Source organism: Pleurodeles waltl, chromosome 2_2 (genome assembly GCF_031143425.1).
Source record: "Pleurodeles waltl isolate 20211129_DDA chromosome 2_2, aPleWal1.hap1.20221129, whole genome shotgun sequence".
NCBI classification, from domain to species: Eukaryota; Metazoa; Chordata; class Amphibia; order Caudata; family Salamandridae; genus Pleurodeles; species Pleurodeles waltl.
The window spans coordinates 1,129,647,566-1,129,667,920 of NC_090439.1; the positions used below are offsets into that span (position 1 = coordinate 1,129,647,566).

The 20,355-nt window shown below is 51.4% G+C and overlaps 1 protein-coding gene across 1 annotated transcript in view; it reads right to left on the bottom strand.

The window, feature by feature from the left end:
• OPLAH (5-oxoprolinase, ATP-hydrolysing) overlaps positions 1-19,690 on the bottom strand; it is a 210,632-nt gene extending 190,942 nt beyond the window's left edge. Inside the window, exon 1 of the mRNA XM_069221004.1 lies at positions 19,603-19,690. The gene's annotated coding sequence lies outside the window, so the exon portion shown is untranslated. The remainder of the gene's footprint in view (positions 1-19,602) is intronic.
• Positions 19,691-20,355: the final 665 nt, after the last annotated feature.

The following is a 20,355-nucleotide window of genomic DNA, read 5'->3' on the forward strand; positions in this document are numbered from 1 at the left end:
GGGTCCATAGGACCACTGCCTGCTCTGAAAAAATAATTTTGTGAGCATTCACAAAGGGGAAGTGGTCCCGTGGGGACCCCTACCGTTTGCGAATGAGTTACCATCCACTTCAAGTGGATGGTAACTGCGAGTTGGTTTGCGACCGCTTTCGTGGTCACAAATCAACTCTACATCGCGATGCGGTCGCAAATAGGAAGGGCACACCCCTTCCTATTTGCGAGTCGGAAACACATTTTGCGAGTCTGTACCGATTCGCAAAATATGTTTCTGCATCGCGTGAGGCCTTTTGCGCCTCGCAAACGGCGTTTTTTGCCATTTGCGAGGCGCAAAAGGCTACATACATCTGGCCCTAAGTGATCCCAGGGCAGGGACTCCAGGCCATTGTGTTATACATGACCGAAGTCCATGCGCTCCCAGAAAAAACTACCAGGCTCTGGTGGGATGGTCAGGGGGCATACCTTTAGCAGGGGTTTTTGGGGTGTGACACCCCTCAAATGAATGTTCAGTAGTTGGGACTGGGGGCCCTGAGACAGGTCTTTTATGTCTGTGTCACTGTGTCAGCTTTTTTTGCCGTTTTCATTTCACTAAGAGGTTTTAACATTCGTTTTTTGGATCGGATCTTACCTATATGCAGTGACTGGTTTACGAAAATAGTAGTAAATCGGAACCCATTGGAGTACTCCTTGAATGGGTGCACAGTTACTACTTTTTGGAGTTCAGAAGCATTGGCAGTAGAAGGCTTGGAAAGCTGCACTAGTCTCCGGTTTCCAGGCACAGTACTGGCAATCAAACACCCAAAAGGTGATGGGATGAATGCCTGCAAATAGTGTAACTAGTGACAATTGCTCGAGGTAAGATTCCAACCCATCGTTTTTCGCCCACTGTGACACTCCAGACAGAGGCCCACTTAAGGCAAATCCCTGTTTTTATGGAAACAGTCCATCCCAAACCTTGGTCATCTCAGCCCTCCACCTGCCAGCCACTGCTCTTTCAGTTGGGAAACTTGACGGTCATGGAGCAAATTAGTGGCAAGAACACATTATGGAATATCAAAAAGAAAGAGGCTTTGGGGGTTAACAAGAAATACAAATGGGAGGCCAGACGTGGAATTTCTTGGGAAAGAACTACTTCTGGCCAAAGAAAACTGGGAAAGCAAAATTAACTATCAAAAACAGGAAACAGAGAAATGAAAGAACGAAACACAAGCTAACAGCGTAAAAAACAGTGATCCAAATAACAGATGGAAGATCCCAAATGGTACTACCTGATTTTAGCTTGTCAGGAGGTTTGTGAAGTCTTCCTATACTTTTTCATCTGATTGAAATGTGTGTCCACACTGCAAGATTGGTTTCACTGCCTTTTATCTCTAATCAAACCAAGCTAAGCTTAAAGATGCATCTAGAACTTTTCTCCGCATGTTTACTTTTTGCAGAATAAATGTGGATCAGAAACAATTCCATGTGTAGATTTATTGCATGCAGACATACAGGAATGGCAAACAAGTTTGTGTGTATATAATGTTTGGATGCTGAAAATTCAGCTTTCGTTCAACCAGACTTCTGTCTCTGAGATTGCTGTAGGTACAGGACCTGCCTTAACTTGAATTTTAGTGTTAAATATGTGAGAACATCACGATGACCATGGTACAATCTCCCAAACACCCCCAACCCTCAGAACCCGAGTTGAATGTGGCTGAAGACTTTGGCCATCTTGAAAACGGTTAAAGTGAGTTAGCCCAGGGAGCCTTTTCTATATTGGTTAGGGTTTTCCCAGGGATGATTCCCACCCATTAACTCATGCCAGACATAAACGTGGGATCTCCAGGTATCCATTTCAGAAACACCTGGACCTGTGGAAAATCAGAGGAAGACTTGAACTGTCTGAGACCTCAGAAGTGCCTAGAAGACTGGACATGCTCTCCCTCTTTTACCCAGGTCAAAGGATTGGACTTCAAGAGTCATAAGTCCGACCTCCTGTTCCAGCAATAGGGGTACAAGCTACAAGGGGCCTTTCCTGCAACTTCCCAACTGATTAGTGGCAAATGGACTTGGACTGGGATCTTCCTGATACCCAGAGAGACTATAAATGCCTCTCCTGAGGTCCTGGGGGCTTTAGAAGTATGTTCCTGTGATGGATTGGGTCTTAAAGGACTACAATCAGAAGGCAAACTTTCTGACCAGGACGACCCTGGTTAGTGTGTCCGACCCCCGTTCCATCGCGGTCAGCTTGAGAATGCTGCAACCATTGACTATCATTGCCACTGTGTGCTTCATGGCTAAAACTGAGGCTTCAGGAGGGGGGCATGCTATTATATTTGTGCCAAGTACTTAATTGCACTTCTTAAGAGACATTGCATCACTGAGTTCTGTGCTGAATGTAAGGTAAGGCCACACATCTCTAGAATCTGTGCTCATTGGAAGGGTAGGAGTCGATGCTACTCAGACCATGTAGGTGTTTTTGCAGTGGCAGTCACCCAGGGGATTTTCTGTGGCCTGCTCTGATATTGAAAGGCTCAGAGCATGAAAGATCGCCAGGGGACACAACAACGCCATAGTCATAAAGAGGAAAGCATGGCTAACCCTATGTACGGCCCTTTGCAAGATGGTGGATTTTCCAGATTGTTAACTAAAGATTCAAAGTCAAGATGGACTTCATCTATTTCCTATGATGTGATTTCCTGTTTAAGTCACACATAAGGTTGCAATGATAGAAGATGGATGACTTATAAAGCATTTTTTTTGTCACTGTCATCGCCCATTTGCTACCACTCTTGCCCCTATTTTTGCTTCACTTTTTCTGCAGCTAGAGCCAAGTCAATATCTTTTTCTGGAAGATCTTTGCTAGGGTCTGCTCCCTAACCTGATTCGGGTAGATGTTGTGCCTTGCTTATCTACACTTGCATTTTTCATAATCTTCCATTCAGAACAAAATGGAGTGCAGGTAAAAAGGGCTGTACCCCATCACTACCAAGGAGCCGAGAAAACAGTGAGTTGTTTCATGGCTTGGAGATGGGATGGAGGTCATACATGTTGAAAGCTGCTCGTCTCCGGTGAACCCAATCTCCAGCAGAATTGAATAACAAGCACAGCACCTGCCTGGGACCGAGGATGCAAGTATCTTGTGCAAGAAAACATACTAGGTTGGTAAGAAATGTTGAAAACGCAGCAGGAAGGCAGAGGGCTACTGTGTCATAGACATCCAGCTCTGCAGCATCAGTGAGGGACCTTTTCTTTTAAAATTGGCAATCTGGTCCAACTCCTCTATGGTATCATAACGTGGAAATGTATACTAGGAGTTTCTTTGCAAGGAAAAAGAGGTACAGCCCCTCACCCCTCGCATACACCCACACTATTCCGGTGGCCCCACCCCTCACAGGTCTCCTGCACACTTGTTTCTCAATTGTTCTGAAAATAATATGGATGACTAGGGCATGTTGTCCTGAAACAGAGAAACTGCCCTTGTAGCTTCTATGAAAAGGGTGTCCATGTGCCTAATACACATAGACATAATTACAAACTAGTAATCATATAACTCTAATGTTTCTGTCTTTCACGAAGAATTGTGGTATTGCTATGTGTTCGGTGCAGATGAAGATTAAACTCTCACTCCATGAAAGTAAAGCTCATCAGACGTGTAAGCGTTGTCTTCAGCTCCATAAGGCCCTTAATTAACTCCTGCAACACATGCAGGCAATGCTTAATTTGAGCCAGTGGTTTACGGTGCTTGGCACTGGCACTCTTATAACAGCCTGCCACATGGTGGCGCTGTTAATCTGATTTTGTGAGGAGCACAGCAACAGTTGTTGAATAGTTAAATATACATTAAAGTAATTAAAGCATTACATTAAATCTATAAGAATAGTTTGTGCGGGATGTATCAGCAATTTTGATGTTATATTTAAAGTCTGCACTGTCACACATATGATTGTGATGATTAGTTGAGATGGTTCTGTCATTGACAGTGCTAGTGGGGGCAATGTTTGGAGAAAGCTGCAGTAGCCTTCTGACAAAGGCCCTGGCATGTTTTGTTTTACAAATTAAGTACTGGTGCGCCTCAAGGTGGTGTAACTTGGCAGGGAGACCTCTGGATAAGCAGGTAGACCATGGGGTTCATTGGGAGCCTGGGCCATCTAACTTTATTCTTCATCAGAAGCTCAAGAAATTTTAGTCCATACATGAAAACTGAAATGTCAAACTTGTCTTGATGCCCAAATCAGCTTTCTTCTCTCCCAGTTCTCATAGTCTGCCCCTTCTTCCAGGAAGTGTCAATGATGCCTTTCTCTGCGGTCGACATGAAGAAGAGGAGGCGTTGTAAAAGGGAGAATGTAAACCATGTCTGCATGTGAAGGCCAAGATTACCCACATATGGGGTGATAACAGATAAAAACTAAAGGAGTGAAGCAGGTGGGGACCAAGAGATGAGAGCGAGGAACTAACACTACACAATGAACCAGGTTCAGGAGAGCAGAGACAAAGGTCTCCCCTGCTCTCTAGTTAGGTTCATGCTCTACAAATGCTCTTTCATTCACACTTACAAGATCCCATCGGAAGTACAAATAAGAACCTTGGCACTGGCTGGCTTGCACAGACTCTGGGTGGTTAAAAGTAGCAGATTGTAGGCTATAAACAATTTATGCACCTAATCACCGACCTCTTAAAAGATAAACCTTGTAAAGTATCTGCTGCAAGTTAAAAGTTGTTCCAAAACTCTTCAAACCCCTCCCCGGTCACTTTTAGGACTACCAGAGAATAGGATAACTCGCTAGTTGCAGTTTCTACAATGTCTGACACAGTTGCAAGGTCCTGCTTGATGCAGCGAGCGCCAAGAAGCATTCCTGGATGTGAGAACTCTGTAGAAGAACTATACAAAACATAGCCCAATCATTGGCAGTGCCTCTTCTCTAGTGAAAAGTCTGTCTCAACCTTCAGTAAGACACAGAAAAAAGGTACAAAACCAGCATCAGTAGTGCAAGCTTCTTTACCTCAAAGAAAAGGTGCAGTACGGAGCAGCGCTGTACGTTTCCCAACGCACAGAACAAGCACAGCACGGTGGTAGCAGTGTCATATATTTTGCATTATATGTATTTAGGAGCACATATGTTGTGCATTTGCTTGGGCCATCTACCTGTCATTCATTTGCAATAGCTGATGCATTTATTTTTGTTATTGTACTACAATGTGCATTACATTTATTGTGTCTTGTGACAGTATGCATCTACTTCATATATTCATTCATTCACTATATTCATATGTCCATTGAATATATGGTGCTTGGGGAAACGCAGAACAGCCACAGGCTTTAACACAGGTGCACAAGGGAATTCATATTTAATGTCTCTCACCTTACAATACGATCACAAGACGTATTATTCTCACAAGAAATACTACTTCAAAAAGTACATAACATATGTTCGAAGCCCTCTTTGTGGCAGAGATCAGGACTTTGACAATCCAGAGAGCAGAACAGCGCGGCCATCCGCACCTCTGAGACAAAACAAAGCCTTCTTTCGCAGCTGGCCTACGAACTGTAAAGATTTAAGAACTCCCTCCCTCTACAGACGATGCACAGCACAACAGCAGCAGCGCAAGCTTCACTCCGTCACAGAGGATGTACAACAGCAGCAGCGCAAGCTTCACTCCGTCACAGAGGATGTACAACACAACAGCAGCAGCGCAAGCTTCACTCAGTCACAGAGGATGTACAGCACAACAGCAGCAGCGCAAGCTTCACTCAGTCACAGAGGATGTACAGCACAACAGCAGCAACGCAAGCTTCACTCCGTCACAGAGGATGTACAGCACAACAGCAGCAGCGCAAGCTTCACTCCGTCACAGAGGATGTACAACAGCAGCAGCGCAAGCTTCACTCAGTCACAGAGGATGTACAGCACAACAGCAGCAGCGCAAGCTTCACTCCGTCACAGAGGATGTACAGCACAACAGCAGCAGCGCAAGCTTCACTCACTCACAAAACAGGTACAACACAAGAGCAGTGCAAACTTCTATCCCTCACAGAAGATGTACAGCACAACAGCAGCAGTGCAGACTTCCCTCCATCACACAAGAAGTACAGCACAACACCAACAGCAATGCTAGCTTCACTCACAAAACAAGTACAGCACAGCAGCAGTGCAAACTCCCCTCCCTTACAGAAAAAATACAGCAACAGCAGTGCAGGCTTCCCTCTCACAAAACAGGTACAGCACAAGAACAGTGCAAGCTTTCATCCCTCACACAAGAAGTACAGCACAACACCAACAGCAGAGCAACCTTCACTCACAAAACAGGTACAGCAACGCAACAGCAATGCAAACTCCCCTCCCTCACAGAAGATGTACAGCACAACAGCAGCAGTGCAAGCTTCCCTCTCACAAAACAGGAGAAGCAACGCAGCAGCAGCAATGCAAACTCCCCTCTCTCACAGAGGATGTACAGCACGGTAGCAGCAGTGCAATCTCTCCTCCCTCACAGAAGATGTACAGCACAGCAGCCGCAGTGCAAGCTTCACTCACTCACAAAACAGGTACAGCAACGCAGCAGCAGCAATGCAAACTCCCCTCTCTCACAGAAGATGTACAGCACAGGAGCAGCAGCAGAGCAAGCTTCCCTACCCACAGTACAGGTACAGCATGGCAACTGCTTTACAGGCCTCCCTACCCATAGTACAGGTACAGTATGGCAACAGCTGTACAAGCATCCCTACCCACAGTACAGGTACAGCATGACACCAGCAGTACAAGCGTCCCTACCTACAGTACTGGTTCAGCATGGCAGCAGCAGTGCAAGCTTCGGTGCACACAGCACAGGTACAGCATGACACCAGCAGTGCAAGCTTCCCTACCCACAGTACAGGTACAGCATGGTAGCAGCAGTGCAAGCGTCCCTACCCACAGTACTGGTACAGCATGGCAGCAGCAGTGCAAGCTTCCCTACCCACAGTACTGGTACAGCATCGTAGCAGCAGTGCAAGCGTCCCTACCCACAGTACTGGTACAGCATGGCAGCAGCAGTGCAAGCTTCCCTACCCACAGTACTGGTTCAGCATGGCAGCAGCAGTGCAAGCTTCGGTGCACACAGCACAGGTACAGCATGACACCAGCAGTGCAAGCTTCCCTACCCATAGTACAGGTACAGCATGACACCAGCACTGCAAGCGTCCCTACCCACAGTACTGGTGCAGCATGGCACCAACAGTGCAAGCTTCCATACCCACAGTACAGGTACAGCATGACACTAGCACTGCAAGCGTCCCTACCCACAGTACTGGTGCAGCATGGCACCAACAGTGCAAGCTTCCCTACCCACAGTACAGGTACAGCATGGGAGCAGCAGTGCAAACTTCCCTACACACAGTACCGGTGCAGCATGGCACCAGCAGTGCAAGCTTCCCTTGCCACAGTACTGGTGCAGCATGGCACCAGCAGTGCAAGCTTTTCTATGCCCTATGTACAGGTGTAGCAGGGCACCAGCAGTGCAAGCTTCCCTACCCACAGTACAGGTGCCGCATGGCAGCAGCGGTGCAAGCTACCCCACCCACTGCCCAGGTGCTGCATGGCAGCAGCAGGGAAAGCTACTCCACTCACAGTACCGGTGCAGCATGGCACCAGCACTCCAGGCTTCCCTACCCACAGTATCGGTGCAGCATGGCACCAGCAGTGGAAGCTTCCTTACCCAAAGTACTGGTGCAGCATGGCACCAGGAGTGCAAGCTACCCTACCCACAGTACAGGTACAGCATGGGAGCAGCAGTGCAAGCGTCCCTTCCCACAGTACTGGTACAGCAATGCAGCAACAGCAGTGCAAGCTTCCCTATCCGCAGTGCAGGTACAGCATGGCAGCAGCAGTGTAAGCTTTCCTACCCACAGTACAAGTACAGCATGGCACCAGCACTGCAAGCTTTCCTGAGCCCTATGTACAGATGCAGCAGGGCACCAGCACTGCAAGCTTTCCTGAGCCCTATGTACAGATGCAGCATGGCACCAGCAGGGCAAGCTTTCCTGAGCCCTATGTACAGATGCAGCAGGGCACCAGCAGGGCAAGCTTTCCTGAGCCCTATGTACAGATGCAGCAGGGCACCAGCAGGGCAAGCTTTCCTGAGCCCTATGTACAGATGCAGCATGGCACCAGCAGGGCAAGCTTTCCTGAGCCCTATGTACAGATGCAGCATGGCACCAGCAGGGCAAGCTTGCCGGAGCCATATGTACAGATGCAGCAGGGCACCAGCAGGGCAAGCTTTCATGAGCCCTATGTACAGATGCAGCAGGGCACCAGCAGGGCAAGCTTTCCTGAGCCCTATGTACAGATGCAGCAGGGCACCAGCAGGGCAAGCTTTCCTGAGCCCTATGTACAGATGCAGCAGGGCACCAGCAGGGCAAGCTTTCCTGAGCCCTATGTACAGGGACAGCAGGGCACCAGCAGGGCAAGCTTTCCTGAGCCCTATGTACAGATGCAGCAGGGCACCAGCAGGGCAAGCTTTCCTGAGCCCTATGTACAGATGCAGCAGGGCACCAGCAGGGCAAGCTTTCCTGAGCCCTATGTACAGATGCAGCATGGCACCAGCAGGGCAAGCTTTCCTGAGCCCTATGTACAGATGCAGCAGGGCAAGCTTTCCTGAGCCCTATGTACAGATGCAGCAGGGCACCAGCAGGGCAAGCTTTCCTGAGCCCTATGTACAGATGCAGCATGGCACCAGCAGGGCAAGCTTTCCTAAGCCCTATGTACAGATACAGCAGGGCACCAGCAGGGCAAGCTTTCCTGAGCCCTATGTACAGATGCAGCAGGGCACCAGCAGGGCACCAGCAGGGCACCAGCAGGGCAAGCTTTCCTGAGCCCTATGTACAGGGACAGCATGGCACCAGCAGGGCAAGCTTTCCTGAGCCCTATGTACAGATGCAGCAGGGCACCAGCAGGGCAAGCTTTCCTGAGCCCTATGTACAGATGCAGCATGGCACCAGCAGGGCAAGCTTTCCTGAGCCCTATGTACAGATGCAGCAGGGCACCAGCAGGACAAGCTTTCCTGAGCCCTATGTACAGATGCAGCAGGGCACCAGCAGGGCAAGCTTTCCTAAGCCCTATGTACAGGGACAGCATGGCACCAGCAGGGCAAGCTTTCCTGAGCCCTATGTACAGATGCAGCAGGGCACCAGCAGGGCAAGCTTTCCTGAGCCCTATGTACAGATGCAGCATGGCACCAGCAGGGCAAGCTTTCCTGAGCCCTATGTACAGATGCAGCAGGGCACCAGCAGGACAAGCTTTCCTGAGCCCTATGTACAGATGCAGCAGGGCACCAGCAGGGCAAGCTTTCCTAAGCCCTATGTACAGGGACAGCATGGCACCAGCAGGGCAAGCTTTCCTGAGCCCTATGTACAGATGCAGCATGGCACCAGCAGGGCAAGCTTTCCTGAGCCCTATGTACAGATGCAGCATGGCACCAGCAGGGCAAGCTTTCCTGAGCCCTATGTACAGATGCAGCAGGGCACCAGCAGGGCAAGCTTTCCTGAGCCCTATGTACAGATGCAGCAGGGCACCAGCAGGGCAAGCTTTCCTGAGCCCTATGTACAGATGCAGCAGGGCACCAGCAGGGCAAGCTTTCCTGAGCCCTATGTACAGATGCAGCAGGGCACCAGCAGGGCAAGCTTTCCTGAGCCCTATGTACAGGGACAGCAGGGCACCAGCAGGGCAAGCTTTCCTGAGCCCTATGTACAGATGCAGCAGGGCACCAGCAGGGCAAGCTTTCCTGAGCCCTATGTACAGATGCAGCAGGGCACCAGCAGGGCAAGCTTTCCTGAGCCCTATGTACAGATGCAGCATGGCACCAGCAGGGCAAGCTTTCCTGAGCCCTATGTACAGATGCAGCAGGGCAAGCTTTCCTGAGCCCTATGTACAGATGCAGCAGGGCACCAGCAGGGCAAGCTTTCCTGAGCCCTATGTACAGATGCAGCATGGCACCAGCAGGGCAAGCTTTCCTAAGCCCTATGTACAGATACAGCAGGGCACCAGCAGGGCAAGCTTTCCTGAGCCCTATGTACAGATGCAGCAGGGCACCAGCAGGGCACCAGCAGGGCACCAGCAGGGCAAGCTTTCCTGAGCCCTATGTACAGGGACAGCATGGCACCAGCAGGGCAAGCTTTCCTGAGCCCTATGTACAGATGCAGCAGGGCACCAGCAGGGCAAGCTTTCCTGAGCCCTATGTACAGATGCAGCATGGCACCAGCAGGGCAAGCTTTCCTGAGCCCTATGTACAGATGCAGCAGGGCACCAGCAGGACAAGCTTTCCTGAGCCCTATGTACAGATGCAGCAGGGCACCAGCAGGGCAAGCTTTCCTAAGCCCTATGTACAGGGACAGCATGGCACCAGCAGGGCAAGCTTTCCTGAGCCCTATGTACAGATGCAGCAGGGCACCAGCAGGGCAAGCTTTCCTGAGCCCTATGTACAGATGCAGCATGGCACCAGCAGGGCAAGCTTTCCTGAGCCCTATGTACAGATGCAGCAGGGCACCAGCAGGACAAGCTTTCCTGAGCCCTATGTACAGATGCAGCAGGGCACCAGCAGGGCAAGCTTTCCTAAGCCCTATGTACAGGGACAGCATGGCACCAGCAGGGCAAGCTTTCCTGAGCCCTATGTACAGATGCAGCAGGGCACCAGCAGGACAAGCTTTCCTGAGCCCTATGTACAGATGCAGCATGGCACCAGCAGGGCAAGCTTTCCTGAGCCCTATGTACAGATGCAGCATGGCACCAGCAGGGCAAGCTTTCCTGAGCCCTATGTACAGATGCAGCAGGGCAAGCTTTCCTGAGCCCTATGTACAGATGCAGCAGGGCACCAGCAGGGCAAGCTTTCCTGAGCCCTATGTACAGATGCAGCAGGGCACCAGCAGGGCAAGCTTTCCTGAGCCCTATGTACAGATGCAGCATGGCACCAGCAGGGCAAGCTTTCCTGAGCCCTATGTACAGATGCAGCAGGGCACCAGCAGGGCACCAGCAGGGCACCAGCAGGGCAAGCTTTCCTAAGCCCTATGTACAGGGACAGCATGGCACCAGCAGGGCAAGCTTTCCTGAGCCCTATGTACAGATGCAGCAGGGCACCAGCAGGACAAGCTTTCCTGAGCCCTATGTACAGATGCAGCATGGCACCAGCAGGGCAAGCTTTCCTGAGCCCTATGTACAGATGCAGCAGGGCAAGCTTTCCTGAGCCCTATGTACAGATGCAGCAGGGCACCAGCAGGGCAAGCTTTCCTGAGCCCTATGTACAGATGCAGCAGGGCACCAGCAGGGCAAGCTTTCCTGAGCCCTATGTACAGGGACAGCAGGGCACCAGCAGGGCAAGCTTTCCTGAGCCCTATGTACAGGGACAGCATGGCACCAGCAGGGCAAGCTTTCCTGAGCCCTATGTACAGATGCAGCAGGGCACCAGCAGGGCAAGCTTTCCTGAGCCCTATGTACAGATGCAGCATGGCACCAGCAGGGCAAGCTTTCCTGAGCCCTATGTACAGATGCAGCAGGGCACCAGCAGGACAAGCTTTCCTGAGCCCTATGTACAGATGCAGCAGGGCACCAGCAGGGCAAGCTTTCCTAAGCCCTATGTACAGATGCAGCAGGGCACCAGCAGGGCAAGCTTTCCTGAGCCCTATGTACAGGGACAGCATGGCACCAGCAGGGCAAGCTTTCCTGAGCCCTATGTACAGATGCAGCATGGCACCAGCAGGGCAAGCTTTCCTGAGCCCTATGTACAGATGCAGCAGGGCAAGCTTTCCTGAGCCCTATGTACAGGGACAGCAGGGCACCAGCAGGGCAAGCTTTCCTGAGCCCTATGTACAGATGCAGCATGGCACCAGCAGGGCAAGCTTTCCTGAGCCCTATGTACAGATGCAGCATGGCACCAGCAGGGCAAGCTTTCCTGAGCCCTATGTACAGAAGCAGCAGGGCACCAGCAGTGTGAACCCTCCTCCACGCAGAACAGGTTCCTAGGTACTCACAAGCCATGAACTGGAAATGTGACCTTGAAAAGTGCAAACAAGGCGGACTGATATTGGCAAGACACAGCAAGCACGGCAGTGGGTCAGAGGCTGAAGGAAACCTTAACCCCGTCCAACAGCTTCCCGAAGTTACTTCTCAGCCTGCAGCTCCAGTTCACCTCAGACCTCGGTGTAATGAGTCACAGCGCCCAAGAAGTCACAGCGCCTGCCGGCTACTGGCACAGGAACAGTGCGGCCAGTGCGGGGATAAGTAACCCACGCACACTCCCGCAGAGGCCGTCGGGTTCAGTCTTCTCGGTCTGGTGTTTTTGTAACACTCCAAGAACCAGCAGCCCATGGCAGACCACTGGAATTTGAACTTGCAAGTTGTTCTGCTGCGGTGCATTACCCCGCTGAGCTACCTCAGGCACGTCACTGGCTCCCCAGCACGCCTTTCACCTGCTTGCTGGCTCAGCAGACATGGACACAGGCGAGGGGCAACGCATTTGTGATGATAAACTAATGCCTCCCACGCTAGCGATCCGTGACAACCGACAAGAACAAGTCAACTGCCTCTCAGTCATCCCCTCGGGTACCGCGGCGTAACAAGGGCGCCGCGGGTCCTAGCGCAGGCTAGAACAAAGGCCTCCTGCCAGCTGCGTTTTAAATTACAATAAAGCCATAACTGGAGTTCAGAGGGCGTCTAAAAGTATAGGGGTCCCGGTGCCACTGCACCTGCTCCACTACACATATATATGCCCCTGATTCAGTACACCAGGAGAATGTTGCGGGGTTCAGTTACTGGATAACAAAAAGCCCCTCCTCCCTAGCCACAAAATGTCACCATTTTAAAAAATACTATTAACAGCAGTAGTTATTACATGCACGTTGAATGATAAAATGCATCACTGTTGCAGGCTCCTACCACAGTTTTTCATTTCATTTATTTTAAGCTTGCTTTCTGTGAAAGCACGGTTGCGTCAATTAGAGTTTTCAATGGCTGATGACAAGCTTAAATAGGCCCTTTGTAAATGCTGACTTTTTGCTTTTACAGAAAGTCGTCGTGTAGTAAAATGTGCATGCCTTCCTATGCAGAAAACAAACTACACAACTTTAAAAAAAAATATTTGTTATCACATCGTAGTCGTTGATGGTCTAAAACTGATTACGGGGACATAAATCTTACTTTCTTCTGAGTCACCTGACTGAAGAATGGAAAGTCTAAAGGGTCACTTTGTGAAGTGAAGTGCACAGAGCAGGCTGCGCTAGGACCCGGGGGGCAGAGGCACCCACGGCTGCAGCTGGGCACTGGACACAGTGTGAACAGCTTGAGGTACACAAGAGGAAAGTACTGTTCTGAAAATACACACGGCGTACAAAGGAAAGCATGCTGTGCATCACAGGTGGCAGCACTGATGGGCAGCACAGACTGGCAGTGAGGCCTGGGGCACAATGCTTTGCAACAGCTCTCAGATGTCCCGGGTCTAGGTTTGAGCAGCTCATGCAGACCAGGTTTCTCTGCATTCTCAAGTCTCTGTACGAGCTGCTCCTACAGTCCAGGTTCCCTTGCATTCTCAGGTCTAGGTGTGAGCAGCTCATACGGTCCAGGTTCCCTTGCATTCTAGGTGTGAGCAGCTCCTACAGTCCAGGTTTCCTTGCATTCCCAGGTCTCTGTGTGAGCAGCTCCTACAGTCCAGGTTCCCTTGCATTCTCAGGTCTAGGTGTGAGCAGCTCATACGGTCCAGGTTCCCTTGCATTCTAGGTGTGAGCAGCTCCTACAGTCCAGGTTTCCTTGCATTCCCAGGTCTCTGTGTGAGCAGCTCCTACAGTCCAGGTTCCCTTGCATTCCCAGGTCTCTGTATGAGCAGCTCCTACAGTCCAGGTTCCCTTGCATTCCCAGGTCTCTGTATGAGTAGCTCCTACAGTCCAGGTTCGCTTGCATTCTCAGGTCTCTGTATGAGCAGCTCCTACAGTCCATGGTCCCGTGCATTCCCAGGTCTCTGTATGAGCAGCTCCTACAGTCCAGGTTTCCTTGCATTCCCAGGTCTCTGTATGAGCAGCTCCTACAGTCCATGGTCCCGTGCATTCCCAGGTCTCTGTATGAGCAGCTCCTACAGTCCAGGTTCCCTTGCATTCCCAGGTCTCTGTATGAGCAGCTCCTCCAGTCCAGGTTCCCCGGTCTCTGTGTGAGCAGCTCCTACAGTCCAGGTTCCCTTGCATTCTCAGGTCTCTGTGTGAGCAGCTCCTAAAGTCCAGGTTCCCTTGCATTCCCAGGTCTCTGTATGAGCAGCTCATACGGTCCAGGTTACCTTGCATTCTCAGGTCTCTGTATGAGCAGCTTATACAGTCCAGGTTCCCTTGCATTCTCAGGTCTCTGTGTAAGCAGCTCATACGGTCCAGGTTCCCTTGCATTCCCAGGTCTCTGTATGAGCAGCTCCTACAGTCCATGGTCCCGTGCATTCCCAGGTCTCTGTATGAGCAGCTCCTACAGTCCAGGTTCCCTTGCATTCCCAGGTCTCTGTATGAGCAGCTCCTACAGTCCAGGTTCCCTTGCATTCTCAGGTCTCTGTATGAGCAGCTCATACGGTCCAGGTTCCCTTGCATTCTCAGGTCTCTGTATGAGCAGCTCATACGGTCCAGGTTACCTTGCATTCCCAGGTCTCTGTATGAGTAGCTCCTACAGTCCAGGTTCGCTTGCATTCTCAGGTCTCTGTATGAGCAGCTCCTACAGTCCATGGTCCCGTGCATTCCCAGGTCTCTGTATGAGCAGCTCCTACAGTCCAGGTTTCCTTGCATTCCCAGGTCTCTGTATGAGCAGCTCCTACAGTCCATGGTCCCGTGCATTCCCAGGTCTCTGTATGAGCAGCTCCTACAGTCCAGGTTCCCTTGCATTCCCAGGTCTCTGTATGAGCAGCTCCTCCAGTCCAGGTTCCCCGGTCTCTGTGTGAGCAGCTCCTACAGTCCAGGTTCCCTTGCATTCTCAGGTCTCTGTGTGAGCAGCTCCTACAGTCCAGGTTCCCTTGCATTCCCAGGTCTCTGTATGAGCAGCTCATACGGTCCAGGTTACCTTGCATTCTCAGGTCTCTGTATGAGCAGCTCATACAGTCCAGGTTCCCTTGCATTCTCAGGTCTCTGTGTAAGCAGCTCATACGGTCCAGGTTCCCTTGCATTCCCAGGTCTCTGTATGAGCAGCTCCTACAGTCCATGGTCCCGTGCATTCCCAGGTCTCTGTATGAGCAGCTCCTACAGTCCAGGTTCCCTTGCATTCCCAGGTCTCTGTATGAGCAGCTCATACGGTCCAGGTTACCTTGCATTCTCAGGTCTCTGTATGAGCAGCTCATACAGTCCAGGTTCCCTTGCATTCTCAGGTCTCTGTGTAAGCAGCTCATACGGTCCAGGTTCCCTTGCATTCCCAGGTCTCTGTATGAGCAGCTCCTACAGTCCATGGTCCCGTGCATTCCCAGGTCTCTGTATGAGCAGCTCCTACAGTCCAGGTTCCCTTGCATTCCCAGGTCTCTGTATGAGCAGCTCATACGGTCCAGGTTACCTTGCATTCTCAGGTCTCTGTATGAGCAGCTCATACAGTCCAGGTTCCCTTGCATTCTCAGGTCTCTGTGTAAGCAGCTCATACGGTCCAGGTTCCCTTGCATTCCCAGGTCTCTGTATGAGCAGCTCCTACAGTCCAGGTTCCCTTGCATTCTCAGGTCTCTGTATGAGCAGCTCATACGGTCCAGGTTACCTTGCATTCTCAGGTCTCTGTGTGAGCAGCTCCTACAGTCCAGGTTCCCTTGCATTCTCAGGTCTCTGTATGAGCAGCTCCTACAGTCCAGGGTCCCTTGCATTCCCAGGTCTCTGTATGAGCAGCTCCTACAGTCCAGGTTCCCTTGCATTCTCAGGTCTCTGTATGAGCAGCTCCTACAGTCCATGGTCCCGTGCATTCCCAGGTCTCTGTATGAGCAGCTCCTACAGTCCAGGTTCCCAGGTCTCTGTATGAGCAGCTCCTACAGACCAGGTTCCCTTGCATTCCCAGGTCTCTGTGTGAGCAGCTCCTACAGTCCAGGTTCCCTTGCATTCTCAGGTCTCTGTATGAGCAGCTCCTACAGTCCAGGTTCCCAGGTCTCTGTATGAGCAGCTCCTACAGTCCAGGTTCCCTTGCATTCTCAGGTCTCTGTATGAGCAGCTCCTACAGTCCAGGTTCCCAGGTCTCTGTATGAGCAGCTCCTACAGTCCAGGTTCCCTTGCATTCCCAGGTCTCTGTGTGAGCAGCTCCTACAGTCCAGGTTCCCAGGTCTCTGTATGAGCAGCTCCTACAGTCCAGGTTCCCTTGCATTCCCAGGTCTCTGTGTGAGCAGCTCCTACAGTCCAGGTTCCCAGGTCTCTGTATGAGCAGCTCCTACAGTCCAGGTTCCCTTGCATTCCCAGGTCTCTGTGTGAGCAGCTCCTACAGTCCAGGTTCCCAGGTCTCTGTATGAGCAGCTCCTACAGTCCAGGTTCCCTTGCATTCTCAGGTCTCTGTATGAGCAGCTCCTACAGACCAGGTTCCCTTGCATTGTCAGGTCTCTGTATGAGCAGCTCCTACAGTCCAGGTTCCCAGGTCTCTGTATGAGCAGCTCCTACAGTCCAGGTTCCCAGGTCTCTGTGTGAGCAGCTCCTACAGTCCAGGTTCCCTTGCATTCTCAGGTCTCTGTATGAGCAGCTCCTACAGACCAGGTTCCCTTGCATTGTCAGGTCTCTGTATGAGCAGCTCCTACAGTCCAGGTTCCCAGGTCTCTGTATGAGCAGCTCCTACAGTCCAGGTTCCCAGGTCTCTGTGTGAGCAGCTCCTACAGTCCAGGTTCCCTTGCATTCTCAGGTCTCTGTGTGAGCAGCTCCTACAGTCCAGGTTCCCAGGTCTCTGTATGAGCAGCTCCTACAGTCCAGGTTCCCAGGTCTCTGTGTGAGCAGCTCCTACAGTCCAGGTTCCCTTGCATTCTCAGGTCTCTGTGTGAGCAGCTCATACGGTCCATGTTCCCTTGCATTCTCAGGTCTAGGTGTGAGCAGCTCCTACAGTCCAGGTTCCCTTGCATTCCCAGGTCTATATATGAGCAGCTCCTACAGTCCAGGTTCCCTTGCATTCCCAGGTCTCTGTGTGAGCAGCTCCTACAGTCCAGGTTCCCTTGCATTCCCAGGTCTCTGTGTGAGCAGCTCCTACAGTCCAGGTTCCCAGGTCTCTGTGTGAGCAGCTCCTATAGTCCAGGTTCCCTTGCATTCCCAGGTCTATGTGTGAGCAGCTCCTACAGTCCAGGATCCCTTGCATTCTCAGGTCTCTGTGTGAGCAGCTCCTACAGTCCAGGTTCCCTTGCATTCCGAGGTCTATGTATGAGCAGCTCCTACAGTCCAGGTTCCCTTGCATTCCCAGGTCTCTGTGTGAGCAGCTCCTACAGTCCAGGTTTTCTTGCATTCCCAGGTCTATGTATGAGCAGCTCCTACAGTCCAGGTTCCCTTGCATTCCCAGGTCTCTGTGTGAGCAGCTCCTACAGTCCAGGTTCCCAGGTATCTGTGTGAGCAGCTCCTACAGTCCAGGTTCCCAGGTATCTGTATGAGCAGCTCCTACAGTCCAGGTTCCCAGGTCTCTGTGTGAGCAGCTCCTACAGTCCAGGTCCCCTTGCATTCCCAGGTCTATGTATGAGCAGCTCCTACAGTCCAGGTTCCCTTGCATTCTCAGGTCTATGTATGAGCAGCTCCTACAGTCCAGGTTCCCAGGTCTCTGTGTGAGCAGCTCCTACAGTCCAGGTTTCCTTGCATTCCCAGGTCTCTGTATGAGCAGCTCCTACAGTCCAGGGTCCTGTGCATTCCCAGGTCTCTGTATGAGCAGCTCCTACAGTCCAGGTTCCCAGGTATCTGTATGAGCAGCTCCTACAGTCCAGGTTCCCAGGTCTCTGTGTGAGCAGCTCCTACAGTCCAGGTTCCCTTGCATTCCCAGGTCTCTGTGTGAGCAGCTCCTACAGTCCAGGTTCCCTTGCATTCTCAGGTCTATGTATGAGCAGCTCCTACAGTCCAGGTTCCCTTGCATTCCCAGGTCTATGTATGAGCAGCTCCTACAGTCCAGGTTCCCTTGCATTCCCAGGTCTCTGTGTGAGCAGCTCCTACAGTCCAGGTTCCCTTGCATTCTCAGGTCTATGTATGAGCAGCTCCTACAGTCCAGGTTCCCAGGTCTATGTATGAGCAGCTCCTACAGTCCAGGTTCCCTTGCATTCTGGAACAAATGGTTCTGACGGTTTACATCTGTGTGGCCCCTTTGGCTGTCCTGGTAGAGTTCTTTGGCTGTGAGGTCACTTCGTGCGCGGGTGACACGCAGGTAGCCCTCGACTGACCATCAGGCAGCACAGCACACGGGCCACCGCCAACATCTATTTATCCGGGTGAGAGAGAGAGCTCCGTGCAGTGCAACTTTAATACAACTGATATAATTCGGTTTTGGTCAGAAGGAGAATTGATTCACGAATTGCTGGCCGGAATCACTACCTCCACCGCCTCAGGCCTTCAAGGTGGCTAGAAATCTGGGAGTAAAATTCGATGGTAGTCTGACTTTCCGGCCTCAAGTGACGTCAGTTATCTGCACATGTACAGGATTGATTCGAACGTTAAAAAAGTTCTAGGACTTTTTAAACTTGGCTTCACATAAAATCTGTGCCTTAGTTACGTCGAGGCTGGAGTACGCTAATGAGGATCGTGATGACATATTTCATATATTTAACAAGGCGCGTGCCTCAGCCGTGACTACAAGGTGAGGCAGGGTACCACTGTGGCAATTCTTTCTAAGATGAAGGAACATCCCTGATGATGCTACTCAGACCCCAGTCTATTGTTTTACGTGCTTGAGTGGCTTCCCAGGTTGGAGGGAGGACAGTCTGAGCGCACAGCTCTGGTTGGCGCTATAATTAATAAATGAGCGGTTTGTTCATGGTCCTGACAAGTGCACTCACTCCTGAGTCTTTTTCATGAATCATCAGGCAGTGGAGGAAGGGCGCCAGCCTCCCCGCCCCCAGTGGATTCACTCATACGACCTGGTGATGGGCCTCACCAAATCTGGTCAACCTGGCAGCCATGTCTAACGTGCTAGGATTAAGTTACATGTTCTATGCACGCGCTGCATTGCATGTTCTATGCACGCGCTGCATTATATGTTCTATGCACGCGCTGCATTGCATGTTCTATGCACGCGCTGCATTATATGTTCTATGCACGCGCTGCATTATATGTTCTATGCACGCGCTGCATTGCATGTTCTATGCACGCGCTGCACTGCCACTCTCCACGTGCACGGAAGCACCAATAAAGTTCTTCCTACAATTACTCCGGTGGAGTGTTCACTCAGACAGCTAGATACACACAGAAGGATTGGGGCAGTCGAGCTCTCCATTTTTTTACCATTTGCACCCTGGGACCCTCACGCGCTGGCGCGTGCTTCCGGACGATGCGCTGCAGTGACCCGCCCTCTCAGGGGGAGCGCGTGCACTCCCGCACCCACCACCCCTGTAACTAGGGCCACGCCGCTTGCGCATGCGCACAACGCCCTCCACGACGTGTTGGGCGGAGCCTTCGCACAGTTAGGTTCGACCCCGTTAGCGCCGACCCCTATTGGACCCCTGGCTCGCGCTTGCCTCTCACCGGCTGCTGCTCTTCAGCGAAGTGGCACCTTGAAGCGCGTCGGTTCCGGACCAAGCGCTCGCGCACCGGCCCCGCCCACACCGCAACCCCAACCAATCGTGTAGGAGGCGTCTTCCCCCGCTCGGCGGTGATTGGTGGGTTCGGAATGCCGCCCTTGCACGGTCTGCAGACGCTGATATGCTCTCGGCTGCTCCTTGGGCTGACAGCGAGATACGGCCGGACTCGGGGTCACTGGGAGACCCCGGAAGCCGAGAGAAGGCAGGGGGCAGCGCCCCAGGCTCTGGCTGGAGACGTTATGGTTAATACAGGACAATGAAAAAGTTTCGAGCTTCCACATCAAGAATTTTCAATTCTATTAACCCCTTCGCTGCCAGGCCTTTTCCCCCTCCTGTGCCGAGCCTTTTTTTGCCTATTTGGGGCAGTTTGCGCTTAGGCCCTCATAACTTTTTGTCCACATAAGCTAACCAAGCCAAATTTGCGTCCTTTTTTTTTAAACATCCTAGGGATTCTAGAGGTACCCAGACGCTGTGGGTTCCCCTGAAGGAGGCCAAGAAATTAGCCAAAATATAGCAAAAAAATCGTTTTTTCAAAAAAATGGGAAAAAAGGGCTGCAGAAGAAGGTTTGTGTTTTTTACCCTGAAAATGGCATCAACAAAGGATTTGTGGTGGTAAAATCACCATCTTCCCAACTTTTAGGAACAGGCAGACTTGAATCAGAAAACCCAATTTTTCAACACAATTTTGACATTTTAC